Source organism: Vombatus ursinus, unplaced genomic scaffold (genome assembly GCF_900497805.2).
Source record: "Vombatus ursinus unplaced genomic scaffold, bare-nosed wombat genome assembly UNPS02009573.1, whole genome shotgun sequence".
Lineage (NCBI taxonomy): Eukaryota > Metazoa > Chordata > Mammalia > Diprotodontia > Vombatidae > Vombatus > Vombatus ursinus.
The window spans coordinates 24,758,970-24,780,755 of record NW_020949351.1 but is presented as its reverse complement, the minus strand read 5'-3'; positions in this window follow the sequence as shown (position 1 = coordinate 24,780,755).

The window sequence follows — 21,786 nt, the reverse complement described above, 5'->3', positions numbered from 1 at the left end:
ACTGTGGTGCTGAGAATGGAGTACAATACTCTATGAGAGGTTTGCAAGGTCAGAGTACAGAGGCATCATCATCTGTCTATTCCTGGAATCTATGTCCATCTTAATGCAGATCAAGACCATATTAACTGTCTTGGCTGCCATATCACACTGCTGATTAGGTTCATGATGGCTATTCCAGTGAATCACAAACTCTGATTGCTCCTACTGAACAGAAAAGGCTTTGAGTAGGGTCCAGGCACTAGATTCTAAGTCTCTTGTCTACGGACAAGTCAAGCAAAATTTGGGACAAGTTGACCAGGTTTTTTGTTTTTGTTTTTTTTTTTTTTGACTCATATTGAGCTTGGAGTCTACTATGCATATGAGTACTAAGTAAATTAGAATAGGGGTACTTCAAAAGGTATGGTGCCAGACAAGGGCACCAAAAGGGAAAAGAAGGGAAATAATTTAAAAAGACTGAAATTTTCCTGGAGTTTGCCTAATTATTTCCTTCCAAGGTCTGAAACTAATTTTCATGTTGTAAAAGTTGGTGAACTTCCTTGTGACTCAACTTATTCATATGAAAAGTGTACTCACTCTAACTTTTAGAAACTATACTGTTTCAATGGTGGATATAAGTTTTCCAGTTGAGGATTTGTAAGTGATCACATTTGTCTTGAAAAAAAAAGAGATGCTACATATCACTGAGATTTAATCATTCCTGCATAAACCATGCTAGGTTTGGGGATCGAAAGGATGGTAGCCAGCAAAATTTAAAATATTTGTTTAGGATGATTTTTTAAGGTTGCTAAAAAACAAGTAGTTACTCCTATTTCTTTGACTGGCTTTTCATCATGTTTTATAGCCCATTGCATAATTTAGGGGAAACAAAAGAAAATGTAAAGCAGAGGGACACACTGTGTGGTCTCATAAAGTATTATTAGATTCAGAAAGGAAATGTGACATCAAAATAAATTTACGTGCTAGAGCACTTGTAAGAGTGTTTCCTCTGGATAATTAATTACAATTGTTTACAGCCTAACCAGGTGTGCTTCGATAGAGATGGGAAACTAAATGGCACTCTTCAATTGACCTTTTTACCTAGTCTTGACATTAATCTGGAAGCATTGCAGAATCAACAGCCAAATAGCTGTAAGTCACTGTTGATTTGGAAATATTTCCAGATCCTCTGAATTCTTCCTCTTTGCATTACTAATGTCCCTTGACTTCCAAATGCCATAGATGGATATGCTAGACTTATGAATTAGAAGGTACCTCATGGTCATCCATTTCAACCTCCCACTGAGCACGAGAATTCCTTCTTTAGCACTCAAATTTAGGAATATTTTTAAAGCATTTTGCTAATACTGGCCTCTACTTGACTACTTCAAGGGATGAAAGATTCATTCTCTTATGAGGCTATCAATTCCATCATTAGACAGCTCTAATTAGAAAATGCCTGCTTATGCCGAGCTGAAATCTGCATCTGCATAAATTTTGTAGGCCATAATTCTACCTTCTGGAAGGAAGGATAGAAGCAAGCACTTATTAAGCATCTACTATGTGCCAGGCTCTATTATTCTAAATATTTTACTAATATCTCATTTTATTCTCACAATAACAAATCTATTTTACAGTTGAGGAAACTGAGGTAGACAGAGGTGAGTAACTTGCTCATGGTCACATAGCCAGTAGGTGGACTTTGAACTCAAGTACCCCCATTCCAGGTACCTAGTGGCCACCTAGGCGAGACACCTAGTTGATTCTGGAGTATCACAGAGCAAGTCTACTTTTTACATGACAACCTTTCAAATATTTGACCACAATTATCATGTATCCCTTTAATGTTCTAAGAGTCAGAAGGCAATTTCAAACTAAAAGTACATTTCAGACACAATCTAAATTGGGCCTTAACACATTTTCAAAATGGCCAAAATGCAACCTTAGTTCTTTAGTTCTGTCAAATAGTGGCAGCCCTTATTAGAGGATGTAGGCTCCATTGTGGAAAATCTTATTGAAAACTAAAGGAAAAGTAAACCTCCCCACATATTTAAAGGCCTATAAATGTAGAGCTAGACAGCAGTCCTGAGTAAAGAATACCGACGTTTTAAGTGAAACATTTGCTGGCAAAGTGGCCGTCGAAAGTGGTTATTGAACACCTTGCAAGGGAGCAAATTGTGGACTCAAGGTCTTTCTTATATTTTGTAGCAAAGCCAACTTCCATTGATACCAGCTCTATGTCAACCCCTTTCTGCAGCCATTTGTGAAAAGGGCTGTGATGTGAGATTGACGACTTAAATACTTCATCAATCAATGCTTTAGCCAATGTGTTGTTCAGTGATTGGTGGAAAATTCAAGTAATCCATCTTACCCCATCACCCTGTTCTCTATTCTCTACAGGTATTTTCAATTTTTTTCTCCCTCTTATTTGTTCACTTTCACTAGAGTCTGAGGCAGCAGCAGCTGGGCCAGGAGGGAAGGGCCTGCAGCTATCTTAAAAAAAAAAGAATGGAAAAAAAAACCCTAATCATCTCAATAAAACTATAATAGACAGAGTGTTCTTGAATGAATTGAACTTTTCATGTTCCTAAAAGTAGATGTGATGTATATGACTAGAAAAACACAGGAAGAGATGGGCGTGATTTATGTTATCATTCCTAATTAAATACTTCAAGCATCTTTAAAAATCCTTTATGTAGTCAGAGATAAAAGTTATTAGCTTCAGAGGAAATAATAAATGCCTTTAAATAAACAGGGTAAAGAAAGGGCAGAGGGAATCATATTAATTGGAGGTAGGAAAACTATATCTTGGTATTTTTTGAGTAATAGACATTTCCTAGGATGGCAAGAGATAAAAGAAATTGTGCTAACTGAACATGATGGAATGTTCCTATGCCGTAAGAAATGATGGATATGAAAAATACAGGGAAGCATGAGATGACTTAGGTGAATTGATGCAAAGTGAAGTAAGAAGAACCAGGAAAACAACATACATGATGACTACACCAATACAAATGGAAAGAATGCCAACAACAACAAAAATTGAACACTCTCTAATTATGATAATCAAGCTTGGCAACAAAGAAAATACATGAGAATGCATCTTCCCACTCTTCCTTTCAGAGGTGGGGGACTATGGATATGGAATTCTGGATATACTGCTGACTTGACTGATATGTTGGCTAGCTTTCCTGTTTTTTATTTTGTTTTGTTTTACACTTTATTCTTCTTTATAAAGGGTTGGTTTTTTTTGCTTTAAGGAGAAAAGAAGAATATACTGGGAAATGAAAATGATGTGAAAAGAAAAGATACCTATACTTTTTAAAGTGAGCCTTTATTCTTCTTCTTGGTAGACTCAGGTCAAAATCAAAGTTTGAAGCTATGTCTACTAAATGGATTTTTTTTTTTTGGTAGGATGGTGGAAGCAGTTACTCTTAATTAAAAAGTGACAATAGTGGTAAGAAATCGCTTGCCCCCTGGTGGTGTATGCCATTCTTTTAAAAATTAACATAATTCAGTGTTGAGATTTCACAAGGTATTCCCCAAGAGACTTCCCCCAGAGGCCATGTGGTAGAGCAGACCAATCACTGGACTTGGAGGAGCTGGATTCACAATCTGCCTCAGTCATTTAACCCTGAGCAAGTCACTAAGCTTTTATGAACTTTAGCTTCCCCACTTGTTAAAAAGATATTAAATAAATTAAATATTAATTAAATTAATTAAAATTAATTAAAATAAGAAGATATTAAATAAATAAATATTAATTTTTAAAGATATTAAATAAAAAAGATAGTATTTGCTTCATAAAAGATCAAGTGAGATAATGCTTATAAAGTTATTTCCATGCCATTATACCCTTAATAAGGTGAATTATTATTGTTGTTGTTGTAATTGTTACTACTACAAGGCTACTGTTTGTGATTAATGAATTGATTCAAGAACCTCACCTATGATGTGAATCACTTGGCCCAGTCCTAGACTGAGGCTCACTAGGCCAGAATTTTAATCCTAGCTTAGCTGCTTGAGCTTAGTGAAAAGACAGACCATTTGTGGTATGTTTTTTTTTCTTTTTTTCTGATTTGTAAAACTGTTGTAAAGCTAGCCAAAAAAAAAGGTGAGCCAGAGTAAGTGAAAATGGTACTTTGGATAATTAATCTTTTATTTGAGCCTTTGGGTAAAGTTCAGGGTCAGTTCATATTTTATCCAAATGAGCCCACAGCTTATTTATTCCAAGAATTAGATTAACCACAGGGGTCACTTCTGAATTCAGTGTGCACATCACACTTCTTACTCCCCACCAAAGCCCAGATGTGGGATGCAGTTTGAGAATGTGATACTAAAAGCAGAGAAAGCATAAATGAAGGAAATTTTTGGTTCTAGGAGTTGATTTTTTTCTCTTTCTTTGGAATCAAATAGCCTTTCCCTCATTCTAGTTAGTGCTTTTTTGTTTGTTTTTGTTTTGTTTCTTTCTTCTTTTTTTTCATTCACTTTAGGCCTGATCTTCAGTAAAGTCCGATTAAAGAAACAGCTCCCTCAGGTAAAGTCCTTCAAGGCTCTGTGTGCAAAACCATCCCTTCTAGGGAAGGCCTTCAGCACAACCTTGGTTCTCAGGACAAGTTTAGAGGATCCCTTCAGTCCAAGGATACTTTATTCCTGTTGGCTCTCTCACTGCATCAAGATGATGTAGTACCTTTCAGCTATGTTCTAGCTATTGTGGTTTCACCTTATAGAACTCCCCCAGTGCACATGGATATGAATGGATGCCTGCTATGAAAGGGGGAAAGGGCCAATTAGGAAGTCTCAATATAAGTGCAAAGCAAAGAAAAAAGATTAGTGGTCTTGGGCACAAGTAGCCTAGCGGGTTTTGTTTTTGTTTTTAAACTTCAATAATGACAATTTATCTTTATGGAGTACTTCTCCTTGGAGGGCATTGGGGGTGGGGAATCTCATAGTTTTTGCTGTTCAGTTGTTTCAGTTATGTCTGACTCTTTGTGGTCCCATTTGGGGTTTTCTTGGTCAAGATACTGGAGCGGTCTGCCATTTCCTTCTCCAGCTCATTTTACAGATAAGGAAACTGAGGTAAACATGATTTTTGCCCAGGGTCACACAGCTAGTAAGTGTCTGGGGCCAGATTTGAACTCAAGAAGGTGAATTTTCCTGACTCTAGATGGGGGAACTGTGCCACCTAGCTACCCCAAAGCAACATTAAGTTAATTATAAAAATAGTCTCCTACCTCTCCACCCTTGCAGTCACCAGGGCCTAGAGTGGGGAGTAGAGGGAGTGATCCATCTCTATAGCTGTTTTACCTAATGCTAAAGCCAGATTTTCTCTTTAGTTCAAAACTCCATTTTAAATTCTCCAGCATTTCTTAGGGTTTCTATTGACTTTGCTGGAGCTCCACAAGCAATATTTACAGTATTTGCTTGGGTGTCACATTGAAGACTCTGAGATGGAACTCCAGCATGATCGTTACCAGATCAACACAAGAGGAGACGCTACTGGTCAGGATATTTCATCTTTCACTTTGGCATTTGTCTGGCTGTAATATGATGATTTGATTGCTGGACTTTTTTTTTTTTGGAGCAGATTAAGGTGGGGAGAGTCTGAACTATTTCTTCCTCCCCCCCAAACAGCTAAGCACACTTTTTGGGTGCTTTGGCACCTTCTTTAAAAGGCTGATAAACTGTGGGGAAGAGATTATTTTTAGTTTTGAGAAAATGATGGTTTTGTTTTAAAATGATTAAAATGTAATTATTTGCATTGTTGATGAGTTAGGTGTTAGAGACAACATTAATACAGATTGTGTAGGGCATATAAAAACAGTTTTGGAACTTAGGCTTGGGTTGGTTGTCTACAGTGTTGATGCTAGTGACTATCTCCGTTCTAATTCACATAATGGATGGGGACTTAAATACAATATGTGGAAAATTAGTACTGAGTTGCCAACAAGGTAGACCATGGCAATACTCCCTGCTCTGAGGGAGTCAGTGGGCTAAACTGATTTGGAATCCATGTTAAATTTGACAGTATGGCAAATCCCTGGGAGCAGGAGAATCACATCAGAGTGGGACCAGGCCCAAAATTATCACCTACATTTTCAGCCACGGTGAGTTGTAGAGACCCAGTCTTAGGAAAAGAGAAAAAAAATAATAACAATACTGAGGAGGATAGCCATTATTTATCTATAGAATCAGTTTCCTTATTTTTAATTTATTAAAAATATAGAGTTTTCCAGAATACTTTAATTATAGACTGAGTTCTAGGCTTTAAAATAGAGCTGCTGATTAAGCAGAAAAATGACTTTAAGACTTAGAAGGGAAATGTGACTATCTTAATGAAAGTATGTACCACCTTGACTGTTAAGGTATTTGATGATTTTCTTTTTTAATCTACCAGTTTCTTTTATACCCAACTGGCATAATATGGTTACTAAGATAGTGTATCAATTATTAGCCCTTCAATGTGAGCCTAAGAATATTTTAGAGTTAACTCCTATCAGATGACCTCAGGTGGCCACGCTAGTATATCAATGAATCCTTGCCAATGGACTAGATGTTATACTAAAAACAAAACAAAACAAGAAATTCATATAATGGTTAAATAAATAGCATCATGATATGTGTCAATGCAGTGATAACACATAGAAATGTTGAAAAATTCACCATAGGCAAAAATAATATGTCCTTTTGAGAGCTGTGTGGCTTAAGTTTATAGAGAACTAAGACATAAAAGTAATGTTATCTCAACAGATAGGAATGTCTCATACTCCAGGTAGACATCAGAGAAGCCTGACACAGAGCAGTGGTGTCAAACTGAAATATGTACATGAGAGTCCCTGAAGGGTTACATTGTTGTAGTTCAGTCATTTGTAGCCATGTCTGACTCTTTGTGACTCAATTTGGGATTTTCTTGGTAGAGATACTTGAGTAGTTTTCCATTTCCTTCAGCAGATCATTTTGCAGATAGGGAAACTGAGGCAAACAGGGTTAAGTGACTTTACTGTATCTGAGGCCAGATTTGAACTCAGGAAGACAAGTCTTCAAGACTCCAGGCCAGGCACTCTATTCACTGCACCCTTAGCTACATGAAGGGCCATAAATTGACATAGAAAACCACATGTTAACATCACCAATGTCAATTATATTTTTATTTATTTTGTTAAATATTTCCCAATTACATTTTTATGGTAATTTTTATTTATTTTTTTTGTTTTCAACATTTAATTCCACAAGATTTTGAGTTCCAAACTTTTACCCCATCTCGCCCCTCCCCCCACCCCAAGATGCATGCATTCTAAATATCCCTTCCCCTAGTCTGCCTTCCCTTCTATCTCTCCTTCCTTCTCTTATCCCCTTCCCCTTCAATTTTCCTGTAGGACAGGATGGATTTCTGTACCCCATTTCCTGTATTTCTTATTTCCCAGTTGCATGTGAAAACTTTTTTTTAAACATGTGTTTTTAAAACTTTGGGTTCCAAATTTTCTCCCTTCTGCCCTCCTCACCCACACTCATTGAAAAGGCAAGTAACCAAATATAGGTTATATATATGCAATCATGCAAAACACTTCCGTAGTAGACATGATATGAAAAACTAACCCTATTTCCTTTAATCCTATCCTGCCCCCACCCCATTTATTCTATTCTTTCTTTTGACTCTGTCCTTTCTCAGAAGTATTTGCTTCTGATTACCCCCTTTCCCAATCTGCCCTCCTCTCTATCATCCCCCTACTGTCACCTTCCCCCATTTCCCCTCCACTGTAACAACCTTTTCTTTTCTGTTTTTTTTTTTTGTGGGATAATTTACCCCATTCTACTTCTCCCTTTCTCCTTCTCCTAGTATATTTCTCTCTCACCCCTTAATTTTATTCTCGAGATATGACCCCTTCATTTTCAACTCACTCTGTGCTCTCTATCTATCTATATATACGTACATATAATTTTTTCCCCTCCAACTATCCTAATACTGACAAAGGCCTCATGAGTTACAAATATCATCTTTCCATGCAGGAATGTAAACAGTTCAACCTTAATAAGTCTCTTATGATTTTCTCTTTCCTGTTTACTTCTTCACGTTCCACTCGAGTCTTGTATTTGAAAATCAAATTTTCTATTCAACTCTGGTGTTTTCATCAGGAATTCTTGAAAGTCCTCTGTTTCACTGAATGACCATTTTTTCCCCTGCAGGATTATACTCAGTTTTGCTGGGTAGGTGATTCTTGGTTATAATCCTATCTCCTTTGCTCTCCGGAATATTATATTCCATGCCCTGTGGTCCCTTAACGTAGAAGCAGCTAAATTTTGTTTTATCCTGATTGTGTTTCCACAATACTTGAATTGTTTCTTTCTGGCTGCTTGTAATATTTTCTCCTTGACCTGGGAATTCTGGAATTTGGCTACAATATTCCTAGGAGTTTTCCTTTGGGGATCTCTTTCAGGAGGAGATCAGTAGATTCTTTCAATTTCTATTTTGCCCTCTGGTTCTAAAATATCAGGGCAGTTTTCCTTGATCATTTCTTGAAAGATGATGTCTAGGCTCTTTTTTTTGATCATGGCTTTCAGATAGTCCAATAATTTTTAAATTCTCTCTCCTGGATCTATTTTCCAGGTCAGTTGTTTTTCCAATGAGATAGTTCACATTGTTTTCTAATTTTTCATTCTTTTGGATTTGTTTTGCAGTGTCTTGATTTCTCATAAAGTCACTAGCTTCCAATTGCTCTATTCTAATTTCTAAGGAAATATTTTCTTCAGTAAGCTTTTGGACTTCCTTTTCCATTTGGCCAATTTTGCTTTTTAGGGCATTCTTCTCCTCATTTGCTTTTTGGACCTCTTTTGCCATTTGGGTTAGGCTATTTTTTAAGGTATTATTTTCTTCAGTATTTTTTTGGGTGTTCTTTAGCAAGCTGTTGACTTGTTTTTCATGATTTTCTTGCATCACTCTCAGTTTTTCCTCTACTTCTCTTACTTGCTTCTCAAAATCCCTTTTGAGCTCTTCCAAGGCCTGGGACTGATTCATATTTTTCTTGGAGGCTTTGGATGTAGGAGCTTTGGCTTTGTTGTCTTCTTCTGGGTGTATGTTTTGGTCTTCTTTGTCACCAAAGTAAGATAATATAGTGTGACTCTTTTTGTGCTGCTTACTCATGATCTTGGCCAATTACTTGAGTTTTAAAATCTTTGTTAAGGTAAAAGTCTGTTTCCAATGTGAAGAGTGTACTGTCCCAAGCTTTGGGAGTTTGTACAGTTGTTTTCAGAGGTTCTTCCAGGGACCTGTAAATTTTCAGTTCTTCCAAGGTGGTATGATAAGGCGCGAGGTGTTTTCTCTCCACCACCACAACAAGCTCCCCTGCACCAGCGTTCCTCCTCACCCCAGGACAGCACCTCAGAACTGTGACCCAGATCCAAGCATGGGCAAAGCAAGAGATTCCTGCCTCAGCACTGGCAAAGAGATCCTTGCAATCCCTCTCTGATCAGCCACTTGCTTCCCCCTCAGTCTGTGGGCCGGAAGCTCAGGAAAAAGACGTGGCCCTGGGCCGCGCTCCAGACTTGAGGCTGAGACCTAGCTCCTCTCTCACTGCAGTCACAGACCTTTCCCACTGACCTTCTAAGTCGTCTTTAGTGGTCATGGGTTGAGAAGTCTGGAAACCGCCACAGCTGCCTGCGATTCAGTCCCCTGAGGCCTGCTCCAGGTTCGCTGTGGCCTGAGCGCCCACGCAGCACTGCCCTTCTCTCCCTACCTGGTGCGACATACCCTTCTGATCAACCATCCAGGCTGTCTTTGGCTGGAAATTTGTTTCACTTTGTCTTTTTGTGGATTCTGCTGCCCTAGAATTTGTTTAGAGCCACTTTTTTACGTATTTGGAGGGCTTTGAGAAAGAGCTCAAGACAGTCACTGCTTTCCCTCTGCCATCTTGGCTCCGCCTCCCCAATTACACTTTAATCTGATTCCAGTTGTCCTTAGAGAGTCTTGTGGTTGTAAAGGTTTGACACAGAATTGTAAAGGTTTGGCACAGAGGATAGAGCTAGCCTTGGAGTTGGAAGACTTGGGTGTGAATCCTGCTCTCTGCCTTTTGCCAGTTTTGTCACCTTGAGGATTTCATTTAGCTTTAATTTCCCCCATCTATAAAATGATGAGAGTAGAGGCTGCTAAAATGTTTATCTTGAGACTGACAGCATGGGTGTTTTGGATAAAGGTTAGCTTTGGAGTCAAGAGGATATGGATAGAAGTGCTGTCTCGGACACCCATGCTAGTTATGTGTCTGTGGCCTGGTTATTTAGCCACCTTCTGCCCTAGGCAACTCTCTAAGACAATATTTTCCATAGGACTTACTGATTCGTGTCAGTGGAGGGAGTCCATACCCTGGGATATCTCTATACCAATGAAATCTGAAATCACAGATCTGGGGAAAACAAACAAACAAAAACCCTAACAACTTACCTCTGCAAATCTATTATGAGGCTCCAATTTAAAGCACTCCATAGTTACCAGCCATTATTAGTTTTTGGAGCTGGAAAATCTGTCAGTTTTTAGAGAATATCCAAAGTTGGTGGGTTTCATTGATGAGATTATAGATCCATTAAAGTACATAAATGTTGAAGGATCAAATATTGCTACCAAGAAGGCTGGAAACTACATCATGTGGCTATTAGTTGAAGGAACTAGAAGAGCTTAGCTTTGGGAAGAAAAGGTTTAGCATGAAACATGATCCTTATCTTCAAATATTTGGAGGGTTGTCATATTGGAAAGGAGTTAGACTCATTTTGCTTGGCCCCAGAAGGAATTAGGATGGATGAGTAGAGGCTACTGCAAGGCAGATTTCAACTCAGTGTCAAGAAGAAGAAATGATTAGAATTGACCCCAAAATGAAATGTCTTATTTAGATAATGAGTTCCCTTGTTTAGGGAAAAATTCTGCTATATAAAAGAACACATGGGAAAAAGTGGAAAATAGAGCTCAGGTCATTGGCTCTTACTTTTTGTCAGTTAGCCTCACTATGCTAAATATTCTATATGTATAGGAATATCAGCAAAGAAAGCCTATCCTCTACTTAAATTTGAATTCTACTAAGCTTTCAATATTTTATTATTAAAGGTAAAATATATTCCCTTTTTGAAATAAATTGGACTTTTGCTTTTTTCATGTTAATATAAAGTGATCTAGTTATGGATGGTTAATATCTAGAACACAGCACATAAATTATTTCTATACTGCAAAGGATTCAGAAAAGGACAAGCTGGACGATCAGTCAACAGACATGTATCAAGTGTTTACTGTGTGCCAAGCATTGTGCTAGGGGATGGGGATATACAAAAAAGGGCAAAAACAGTAAATAGTCTTGATTTGGTACCATATGTGAATTGAACTAAGGATGCTTAGGGAGGGCTGACTAAGCTATCAACTATTTGAAGGACTCTTATGTGAGAGAGGGAATAGGTTTATTCTACTTGGCTCTAGAAGAGCAAAGAGAAAGTGAAGGAGTCAAGGATGACACCTAGGTTTTCTAGACTAGGTGACTGTAAAGATGGTGGTACTCTCCACAGTAATAGGGAAATTACAAAAGGGAGTGTTTTGGGGGAAAATAATGAATTCTGTTCTGGATATGTTGAATTTAAGATGCCTATGGGACATCCAGTTCTAGATGTGTGAGAAGCAGTTGGAGATGTAAGGCTAGAGGTCAGGAGAGAAATTATTAGGGCTGGACCAGAAGATTGGAGAGTCATCTACATTGAAATGGAAATTGAAACCATGGAAGTTGATAAGATCAACAAGTAAAATAGTATAAATGAAGAAGAGAAGAGGGTCCAGGACTTGGAGACTTGGAGGCCTTTGACAATCATACTATGGATGAAGATCCAGCTAAGGAGACTGAAAAAAAAGGTGGTCAGACAAGTAGGGGGAGAACGAAGAGAGAGCAGTGTTACAAAAACCAAAAGAAAAGATTATCAAGAAGAGAATAATTGAGATTGTTCAAGGCTGCTGAGTGGATAAGAAGGATGGGAATTGAGAAAAGTCCATTAGAAAGTAATTAAGAGGTTATTAGTCATTTGAGGGAGGGGTTTTGGCTGAATGATAAGATTGGAAACCAGACTGCAAAGAGTTAAGAAGAGAGTGAGAAGAAAGGCATTGGATACACCAATTTTAGGGAGCTTTCTTAAGGAGTTTAGCCACAAAAGAGAGGAGAAATATAGGATGATAGTTAGAGAGGATGGATGGATCATGTGAGTGCTTTGAGAGAAAGACACATTGGTATGTTTGTAGGCAGTTGAGAAGTAGCCAGTAGACTGGGAAAGAGTGAAGATCCCCGAGAGTGGGAATATTGAGGGAGTAATCTCTTGGAGAAGAGAGTTGGTTAGTAATTAAACATTTATTAATTCATTGAATGTGCATTGCTTGAGACAAATTGAGGCCTGGGAAAAACTTTAATTTAGAAAGGCAAAGGTCATCCACTGCATCCTGGGCCATTCTCAGTTGTCTTGACTTTTGTCTTGCCACTAGACTTTGAAGACTCTGGAGGAAAGAGTGAGGCTGCCTCACTTAAGACTCTGGAGGAAAGAGTGAGGCTGCCTCACTTAAATCCAATTCATGTACAAGTTAAGACATCACCCTAATAATGTCATTGGTCCTCTTTCAGAATGAAGGATGAAAAACAATTAAGGAGGCAGCTAGGTGGCAAAGTGGATAGAGCACCAGCCCTGTAGTCAGCAGGACCTGAGTTCAAATCTGGCCTCAGACACATAATACTTACTAGCTGTGTGACCCTGGACTAGTCACTTAACCCCATTGCCTAGCCAAAAAAAAAGAAAAAAGAAAAACAATTAAGTACCTGCAAATGGGATCACTTCTGTATATAAAGGAGTTTGCCTTGGCAAGAAGGGCCACTTCTTGTGAAACAAGGGTGAAGGAGTAGATAGTGGCAGAAGGCATATGAGTGATGTGAGATGAGAAGGGGAGAAGAGGGAGCTTTCCACAAATAGCTTCAAGTTTTTCAGTTAAAATAAGAGGCAAGGTTCTTAGTTTAGTGGGAGGAGTGAGAAAGAGGCAAGGGAGGTTTAAGAAGGGATAAAATGGTTTGGAAAAGCTGCAGTTGATTAGAGAGGTATAAAAGGATTGCTTTCTAGTAGTGAAGGCTGAGTTGAGATTAAGTAAATTTGTAGTAGACTCAGTTATGGCAGTTCAATGATTTTTTTTTACACCTTTGTTCAGCAGCACATGAATAGGAGTGAAAACAAAGGATAGTGGGAATGATCCAAACTTGACATTTTGTGGGGCAAGATCTTTGATAAGATGAAGAGGCAAAAGACTCTGAAGAAGGGGAAAATTTTGGATTAAACTCCATCACCAAGGGATAGAGATGGAGAAGGAAAGAGAGTGTAGACAGTGAAGTGATGATGGCCTGGGGCAAAGCTGGGAAGTGGAGGGATTGGATATATTGGTGAGTCCAAAGAGCAGAGTTTGGAGTTGCAAGACAGAGAGAGGAGTAGAATGACAAATAATTAAAAGCCTTCATCAGGAATGTGACAGCTAAATCAACTCACATTCACCTTATTATAGAGAAACATAAATGTTTTATTTATTAGGGGATTATTTTCACTGAATTAACTGGTTAATAAGGAGTCAATAGCAGGGTTGATGCAAACTGGTCAAATAATTTTTGCATATTTTGTTTATCCGTTCCTCTCTTCCTATCCCTCTCCTATGTTGGTATTTTTTTCTAACACCAAAGAATGTTCTGACCAACCTCTGATTAGGGCCTTTGCCTGCAATTCCCTATCAAATGTTTCTTTCCCCATTACCAATACTTCAGAGGCTAAATCAACAGTACCAGAAATCCCTGGAATCTACTTTGGTGGTCTAAATTCTCCCCAGAACAACCAGCAGATATTGGGGCCATTCCAAGAAAGAAAACAGACATAGACTATACTTGCCCTGGACAAGTGGATGGTTCAAACTGTAAGCCAACTTTCCCACCATGTTCAGCTGTCCCTCTTCAGTAGACTGCTTCCATCTCCCTGTCTTCTAAAGAAAATGAGGTACAAAAAAAGTCTTCCCCCTGCAGTCACAGCTGCAGAGTTTAAATGAGTTGTGTTCAACCACAAGCCCATTAACTCCTAAACCAAGCTGATTTACATTAAAGATTATTAGTTCCATTTTATAGATGGGGAAACTTGAGGCATAGAGTGGCCAAATGACTTAGTCAAGGATAACCCTGAAAATTATAGTTGAGCCACAGAGTAAAGGAATTCACCCTCGGGAGCTAATTACCAAGCTGTGTTCTGTGCCTCAGGTCTATGTTTTTAACCTCTGGTTTGCTAGTAAAATGTTGAACAAGTTCTCCCGCTCTTCTTCAAATACCATATGTGTTTTAAAACTATTCGGCATGGGTTAATTGGGCCAGTTTATCAGGTACTTCCTGGGAGAGTGAAATTGAAAAAATTTATGTATGTACATTTCCATATATATGCATTTCAAAAATTATATATATAATATATGTAATATATATATATATATGTGCGTGTGTGTGTGTTAGGTATTGACAACTGAAATCAAGTTTTTGGGTTTTGGGGGGGTTGTTTTTTGTTTGGGTTTCTTACTGCTTCATTTTAACAACTATTAGCTGCCAACAATGTAACTGCTAATTTTAACAGTTAAATTTACAGTTTTAAACAGTTTTTATGATGCCCAACTACATCAACTTGACAAGTCTACTGCTAAAATAACTGTTTAAGCACCACATTTATAGTCAAAAACCCTCTTTGTCACGGCTAAATTGACTCACTTCAACTGCTATTTATTGTTAAAAATCATTTTTTTAAATTGCAGAGTGAGAACATAGCAGTTTCTGTCACTTTGAAATGAAGTCACTTGAACTGTTTAGAATATACGTAGTCATGTTTTAAAGGGCGACTCTTATAAAGGGGGGATCCTGCATTACATTTACAATGCACAGCGTTAGGGTGATTTATGGTGGAACCCCCAATTTACTACATGTGTCTGTGCATCCAGATGCCAGTAACCTGAGCCCAAGGAAAGGTACAGTTTGTTTTTCTCAGTTTCCAATTCTCACTTTAGGATGTAGCGAATTTTACCCACTCCCACAACTCTCATTAGCTTGGAAAATATATAAATTTAGTTTAAGAATGATCAAACACATGATTATAATTAGAATAATTTAGAATTTGTGGTGAGCATCTTATTTCAGTACAATAGAGGATGTCACTTAGGTAGGTTTTTGTTTTTTTAGCAAAGTCCAGAAATATATCATTTGAGTGAGTCCTCAGACAAATCAGGAGTGGGGGAGTCTTATTTGAACTTTCTAAAATTTAGAATATCCACCTAATAACATAGAGCCTATTATTTTATTTATGTGATATTATGCAGTTTAAAGCTGTCAGGAGCACATAGTAGTGAGACTAATTATTTTTTCCTTGAATATATCAAAGAAATCTTTTTTCTGTCTACAAATCATCAGAAAAAAATTGCTAATTTTATTCACTTTTTCCCTGATTACTTTAGTATTGGGGAACTTTTGTGAACTTTGGTTAAATATACCAATTATTACCATTAAAATAATTGTGAAGTGCATTCTTATAAATAAGTACAAATTATATAGACATAATAGATTGAGAACTAGAATGAGGAGGTCTGGGTTCATATCCTACCTTAGATATTTATGAGCTGTGTGAGTTTGGACATGTCATTAAACTTCTCAAAGACTCAGTTTTTTTCTTCTAGAAAACAGAGATAATAATAAAACTTCACATGGTTGGTGTGAGGATCCTATAAGGTAATAACACATAAAAATAATTTAACTTTAAGGTACTATGTAAATGCCACCAATTAATTAGAGGGCAGTTAGGTGTCCTTGAGCACGGAATCAGGAAGACTCATCTTTATGAGTTCAATTTTGGCCTCAGATGATTACTAGCTGTGCTACTCTAGGTAAATCACTTAACCCTGTTTGTTTCAGTTCCTCACCTGTAAAATGAGCTGGAGAAGGAAATGACGAATCACTTCAGTATCATTGCCAAGAAAATCCCAAATGGAGTCATGAAGAGTCAGACACTACTGAACCACAAATATTATGGTATTATGTACAAGTGACTGATATTCATATTAACTCATATAGTGGAATGGGCTGGATTTTATAGTTGGGAGAAACAAATGTGTGTTCGAATACTACGTCTATCTAATACCTGCTCTCTGTGTCACCATGGACATTTTATTTAACTTGTTCAATCCTTGATTTCCTCATCCATAAAAGGGAATAGTAAGATTTATTATACCTAACTCACAAGGAGATGAGAAATGTTTTAAATTGCATCACAAACCTTGAATTTTCTATATGAATGTCAGCAATTATTGTTAGGAAATGGACATTTTCTTCCTCTAATTCATTCTCCTGATTTAGGTGTTTTGGACTTGTCATTTTTCATAGATATTTTGAACCACTCAATAAGAAATAATTAATGTATTCATTTCACAGTGTGAATTATATTCTTATTAAGGATTTCTGTTTTCAAGGTAGATGATTTCTTAAGTTGGAGAAGATGTAGTCAATATTCACCTTTAGATATTCACTGACTTCAGTGAACTCTTTATGATATCACACCTAAAACTTTCAGCTTAGAACTTTAACTTAGAACCTAATGCCATAGAATCCATCTTGTCTCTCAGCTTCTGTGTTCTTTCAGTTGGCAGAATAGTGGCATCATTCTCATCATAATATTTTGTGAGCATTTGTGACTATTCCTGACTGAGCTCACAAACTGGCAAACAGATTAATACAGATGAATGAAAGGAGTTTTGTTGAACAAATAAAAAAAAAGTAATCTCATATAAAAATGAATTTGAATGTCATGCACAGAAGGAGGTGAAGTGCTTTTGGGTCAGAAGAAGAAAGATAAGTAAATAATCTGGCAATAGAACAAGAGGAGAAAAGAGCAAGACAGTTATATCCATGATTAGCAGTTATTAAATATGATATCATATTGGTATTATATAGTATTATTCTATTATACTAGTGATTCTTATGAATATTGGAGGATAATTAGGTCCAAAAGTGAAATGGGCTGCATCAAGAGATGGAGAACTCTCCCCTTCCTCTTTAGAAGTCTTCCAACAGAGTCTGGATGCCTGCTTTTGGATATATCATAATGGGGCTTTCTTTCATGTATGGGTTGGACTGCTGGGGTGTTCTTCCAAATCTCTTTGTGATTTTATCTTTAGGAAGAGAGATACAGGTGTGTGTGTGTGTGTGTGTGTGTGTGTGTGTGTGTATGTATGTATGTACATGTGTTGCTTCCCTTGAAGTGGACAAATGGTCCCTCTTTGAGCAATAGAATTGTCCTCAAGGGGCACAGCTGCAGGGCACAAGCACTGGTGCTTTGTTAAACCATTCACCACCATACATCATTGACTTGAAACCATGATTTAAGAGGATATATCTGATGATGTATTTATTGTGATCCAGTTTTTCTGTACAGAAATTATACTGCATGCCCATGTGCACCAATTTGTTTGTTGCCAAAAGGTCTGATTGCCAGCATGGAGACATGGATTTTATAATGTGAGTGAGTACTGGCATTAACTTTCACCCCAGGGCTGTCCTCCATGAAGGAAAAGTATGAAATACACTAATGATACTCTTGCTAGAAATAAAAATGCTTTTCACAGGTTGCCCCAAATTGCTTCCAGGGATAAACAGGCATATTCTGCCTTCAATCTATTCCCTTTCTAAAGATCACCATTCATTCTGTGACAGAGACCTAGTGAATTAAGCCTATGTACTCACCTATATCCTAGGGAATGATCAGCAAAAGTTAGGGTTTTCTTTTACTAACCTAAATGAACAGGGATCTACCAATGGACAAACAAAGTACCCACCAATGTGCCCCTTTACCCTGTCCCCCAACAAAAAAATAAAAGAAAGAGAAGAATTCCATTTCTTTCCATTGTTCTCTTATCCAGTAACTGTAAAAAGCAAATATTTCAACTTGCTATGCCTGAGAGAAAGCACCAACACTTAGTTATGTGCGTTTCTAACACCTACAGATAGACTCAAACTCAATACAAGGGTCTACTTTAGAAAAAGGTATTTGATCATTATAAACTTTTAAATACAAACTAAAACAAAGCAAATCACTAAATATTTCAATTTGCCCACCTGTTCAAATTATTCACCACAATGAGAATGCCATTCAGCCTATTTTCTTTTCTCAGTTTTTGTGTTATTGTTCCAGCCTAACAATAGATTCTAGTTAATAAAATCCAATTAAAGACCAGAGGAAGGAGACTGGAATGGATCAGATACAATATCTACTCAAGAATGATTAGCATAAAGAACAGAGATGTTCAGAAAGGAATTTCAAAATTGGGTTCTGGGTTGGTAATGGGTGTGACCAGCAGCCAGAGCCCTCTCTCCACTGTGTTGAGGATCATTGTCTCATTTCCCCTTTTTCAAGGCAGGCAAAATGTCGGTATACATACATACATACATATGAATATATATTTATGTGCATTTATATACACATGATATGCATTATACACATGTGTGTATGTACACATTCATATGTGTTTATGTGTTCTACTATATAGCTAGGTGGTATAGTGGATCCAGCTCTGGACCTGGAGTTAGGAAGACCTGAGTTCAAAATCTGACCTCAGACGCTTAGCAGCTATGTGACTCTAGGCAAGTCACTTAACTTCCATTTGCCTCAGTTTCCTTATCTGTAAAGTAGGGATAATAATAGCACCTACGTTCCAGGGTTGTTATGAGGACCAAACGAGATAATAATTGTAAAGCCTTCAGTACAGTGCCTGGATCATAATAAGTACTATGTACATATTAGCTATTATTATTACATACGTATTATATATCCATGACCTGGAGAGGCGGTGTGACATTGGATAAAGAGTCGGCCTTTGAGCCAGGAAGAAGTGGACTCAAGTTCCATATCTTTTACAAAATGACTGCATGACCATGGGCAGGGATCCCAACCCCTTTGTCTCTCTAGTCTCTAAGACTAGAGTTGTGATATACATTAGTGGAGAGACTTTCTACACAAGGAGACAAAATCAGGGCTCCGACCAGTAACAAAAAATCAACATCTAGACTTAAGCTATTGGGAGACTCAAGCTGGTTTGAGAAAATCTTGACTGTTTAGATAAACTGGCTAACTAGTGGTTTGATAGAATGACCTCAGTTACATATTCTAGCCATCATTGAATTGACTCAGTTCAGTGAATATCCAAGGCAATTTGTTGAAATAACCAAACTGATCTGTGTGTGTGTGTGGACACAGCCTACAATTTCAGCCAAATGACAGCTTCTTCAAAGCCCAGATAATTTCAAACAGCCCCATGCACTCTCTTCCTTGAATAAAAGCTCATGATTTGCTTTCCAAATATCCTTATGGAACTAATTGTCCAATTAAAAATATTCAAGAAGAGGGAGCACTTGATCTATATGTTTTTGACAAGGCAGCCATGCGCTCTTATGTTTAACAGTTTCTCAAGCATATGTTCCACACACATGGTTGAAGAAATCACAGGTCTCTGTAAATGTTTTCCTGCAGATGTTTTGGTTCCCACACCAAACCTGGGCAGGACAGGGTAGGTCTGTGAATTTCAGATGGCCAATTCCATTTTGGTCTCTGCATTTAGAGTTCCTTGCCTGGGAAAAATAGGCTTCAAGCTTACATAGTTCTGAACTGTAAGGCTCATGCGTTCTGTGGTTTGATTTTTCTTGCTTGGTTTCAGTTTAATCCCAATCCAGTTTTCCAATAAATAAAGAAAAGTTGTTTAAATCAAAAGGATACACCTCAGCACCTCTCCTGAAGCCAACAACATCTATTGTTGCTGGGGATTAGTTTAACTCTTCCCCTGCTGCAAGTTTAAAATCAGAAATCACCCTGAGAAGTTTAATGACATTGAGTTTAAACATTAAACTGATGCGTTACTTAGGTCGCAGTGGGAGTGAAAACAAAAATCTTTTTTGAAAGACTTCTTCCCTCTTAACATAGGTTCTGCCTTCCCCATTCTGTGGCTCCATGGGTGTTAGCTGGTCCTTGGCACTAGAAGACATATTCTCTCATTCTCCAGTTCTGTGGTTGTAACCTTGAGTGAAAGCAAGGGCTAATAAGGAATAGTTTCACTAGTTACACAAGCTTTGCTCTTGCCCAGGCTTGCCAGTAGTGTGACCTCACTCACTTGTTAAGCTCACAAGAAGAGAGTAAAAAACTGCGTCACCTCAAAGGGTTCCAGAATTCAGCAGCAACCAACAGAGAGAGCTAGCTTAAAGGACCAAAGAGACAGTATGGGAAATAATAATGTGTAATTTAAGATCAAGACATCAGTATCCAGAAGGATCTTCATTGTGAGTGTGTGTGTGTGTGTGTGTGTGTGTGTGTGTGTGTGAGAGAGAGAGAGAGAGAGAGAGAGAGAGAGAGAGAGAGAGACTCATCTTCATGCTAGACCACATCAATTTTGAAGCTCACAGCTCCTCAGTACCCCCTGTCATTTGGGCCCCTCCCTCCTTCTGATTGGGAAGGGTGGAGGGTGGGCAATTGAAAGCTCCTCTTAAATCCTCTATTTAAAGAGGAAGCACAAGGCGGCACTTCATCACGTGCCAGTGATGGCTACCCTCCTCCCTTTCAACTTCTTTTTATGTGTTATCCCCCCCACCATTAGAATGTAAGCTCCTGAGGTCAAGGACTATCTTTGGCCTTTTTTTGTATCCCCAGAGTTTAACCTAGTGACTGATACATTGTGTTCAGTCATTCAGTCATATACAATTCTTCATGACCCCATAGGGAGTTTTCTTGGCAAAGACACTGAAGTAGTTTGCCATTTCCTTCTTCAGCGGATCAAAGGCAGAAGCTAAGTGACTTTCCCAGGGTCACACAGCTAGAGAGTGTCTGAGGCCAGATTTAAACTCAGATCTCCCTTACTCTCTGCCTAGTACTCTATCTACTGAGCTATCTAGCTACCTCTGTAGCAGGTGCTTAACAAATGTTTGTTGACTGATTGACTCATTGTTTTGACAACCTTTTATTAAGCACCTACTAGTGCCAGGTACTATGGATACAAAGACTCTCTTCAAAAATTCCCTAGGAAAGAAAGAAATATATCATTTCTTCTCTAGAATATCACTCATCTATCAAACCAATTTGGTCTAGCAACAGGCTTCTGTTTATGCCTTTAGATTCCATTGGCATTGATGTTTATTATTACCCAACATTCTGAGTTGTTTTTTCTTCTTCATATTTTGGAATGCTGTATTGCCCTTAATTTTCTCTGGCCAGGTTGAACTTCACACTATTGGACTTTTAAGTCTCCCTCTGCACCTTTTAGTGAAAAAAAAAAAAGAGGTTGAAGTAGTTAATCACTTATCATCTTTCTATGAATTCAGCATCTCTCTATTCCAATGTACCCTCTAATCATTTGTTTACTAGTTGGGTGCTGGGATCTTGATTGCATTTAATCTACGGTGTTGCTTTTAGGTTATTTAGTCTGCTTGCTCACTTTACTAAGACAGACCCAGCAGTCCACGGGGTTTTGCCAAAACCACATGTTTCATCCAACTTGTGTAGTCCATGTGAACAAAGGGTGTAGTGACAGAGGTCTGCTCAGTATCACTACTGAGAAATCACCTCCTCCCACATTTCTGAGCCTGAGCACAAATAAGTGGGATGCTACAGTCACACTGATTTCTTCATGTCATCGCCTTCTCCTTGCACAGGACTGACTGGTCTTGCTTTGATCCTCATTTTTTTAGTTTACACTCTAATATGTCACATAATATTAACAGACCTAAT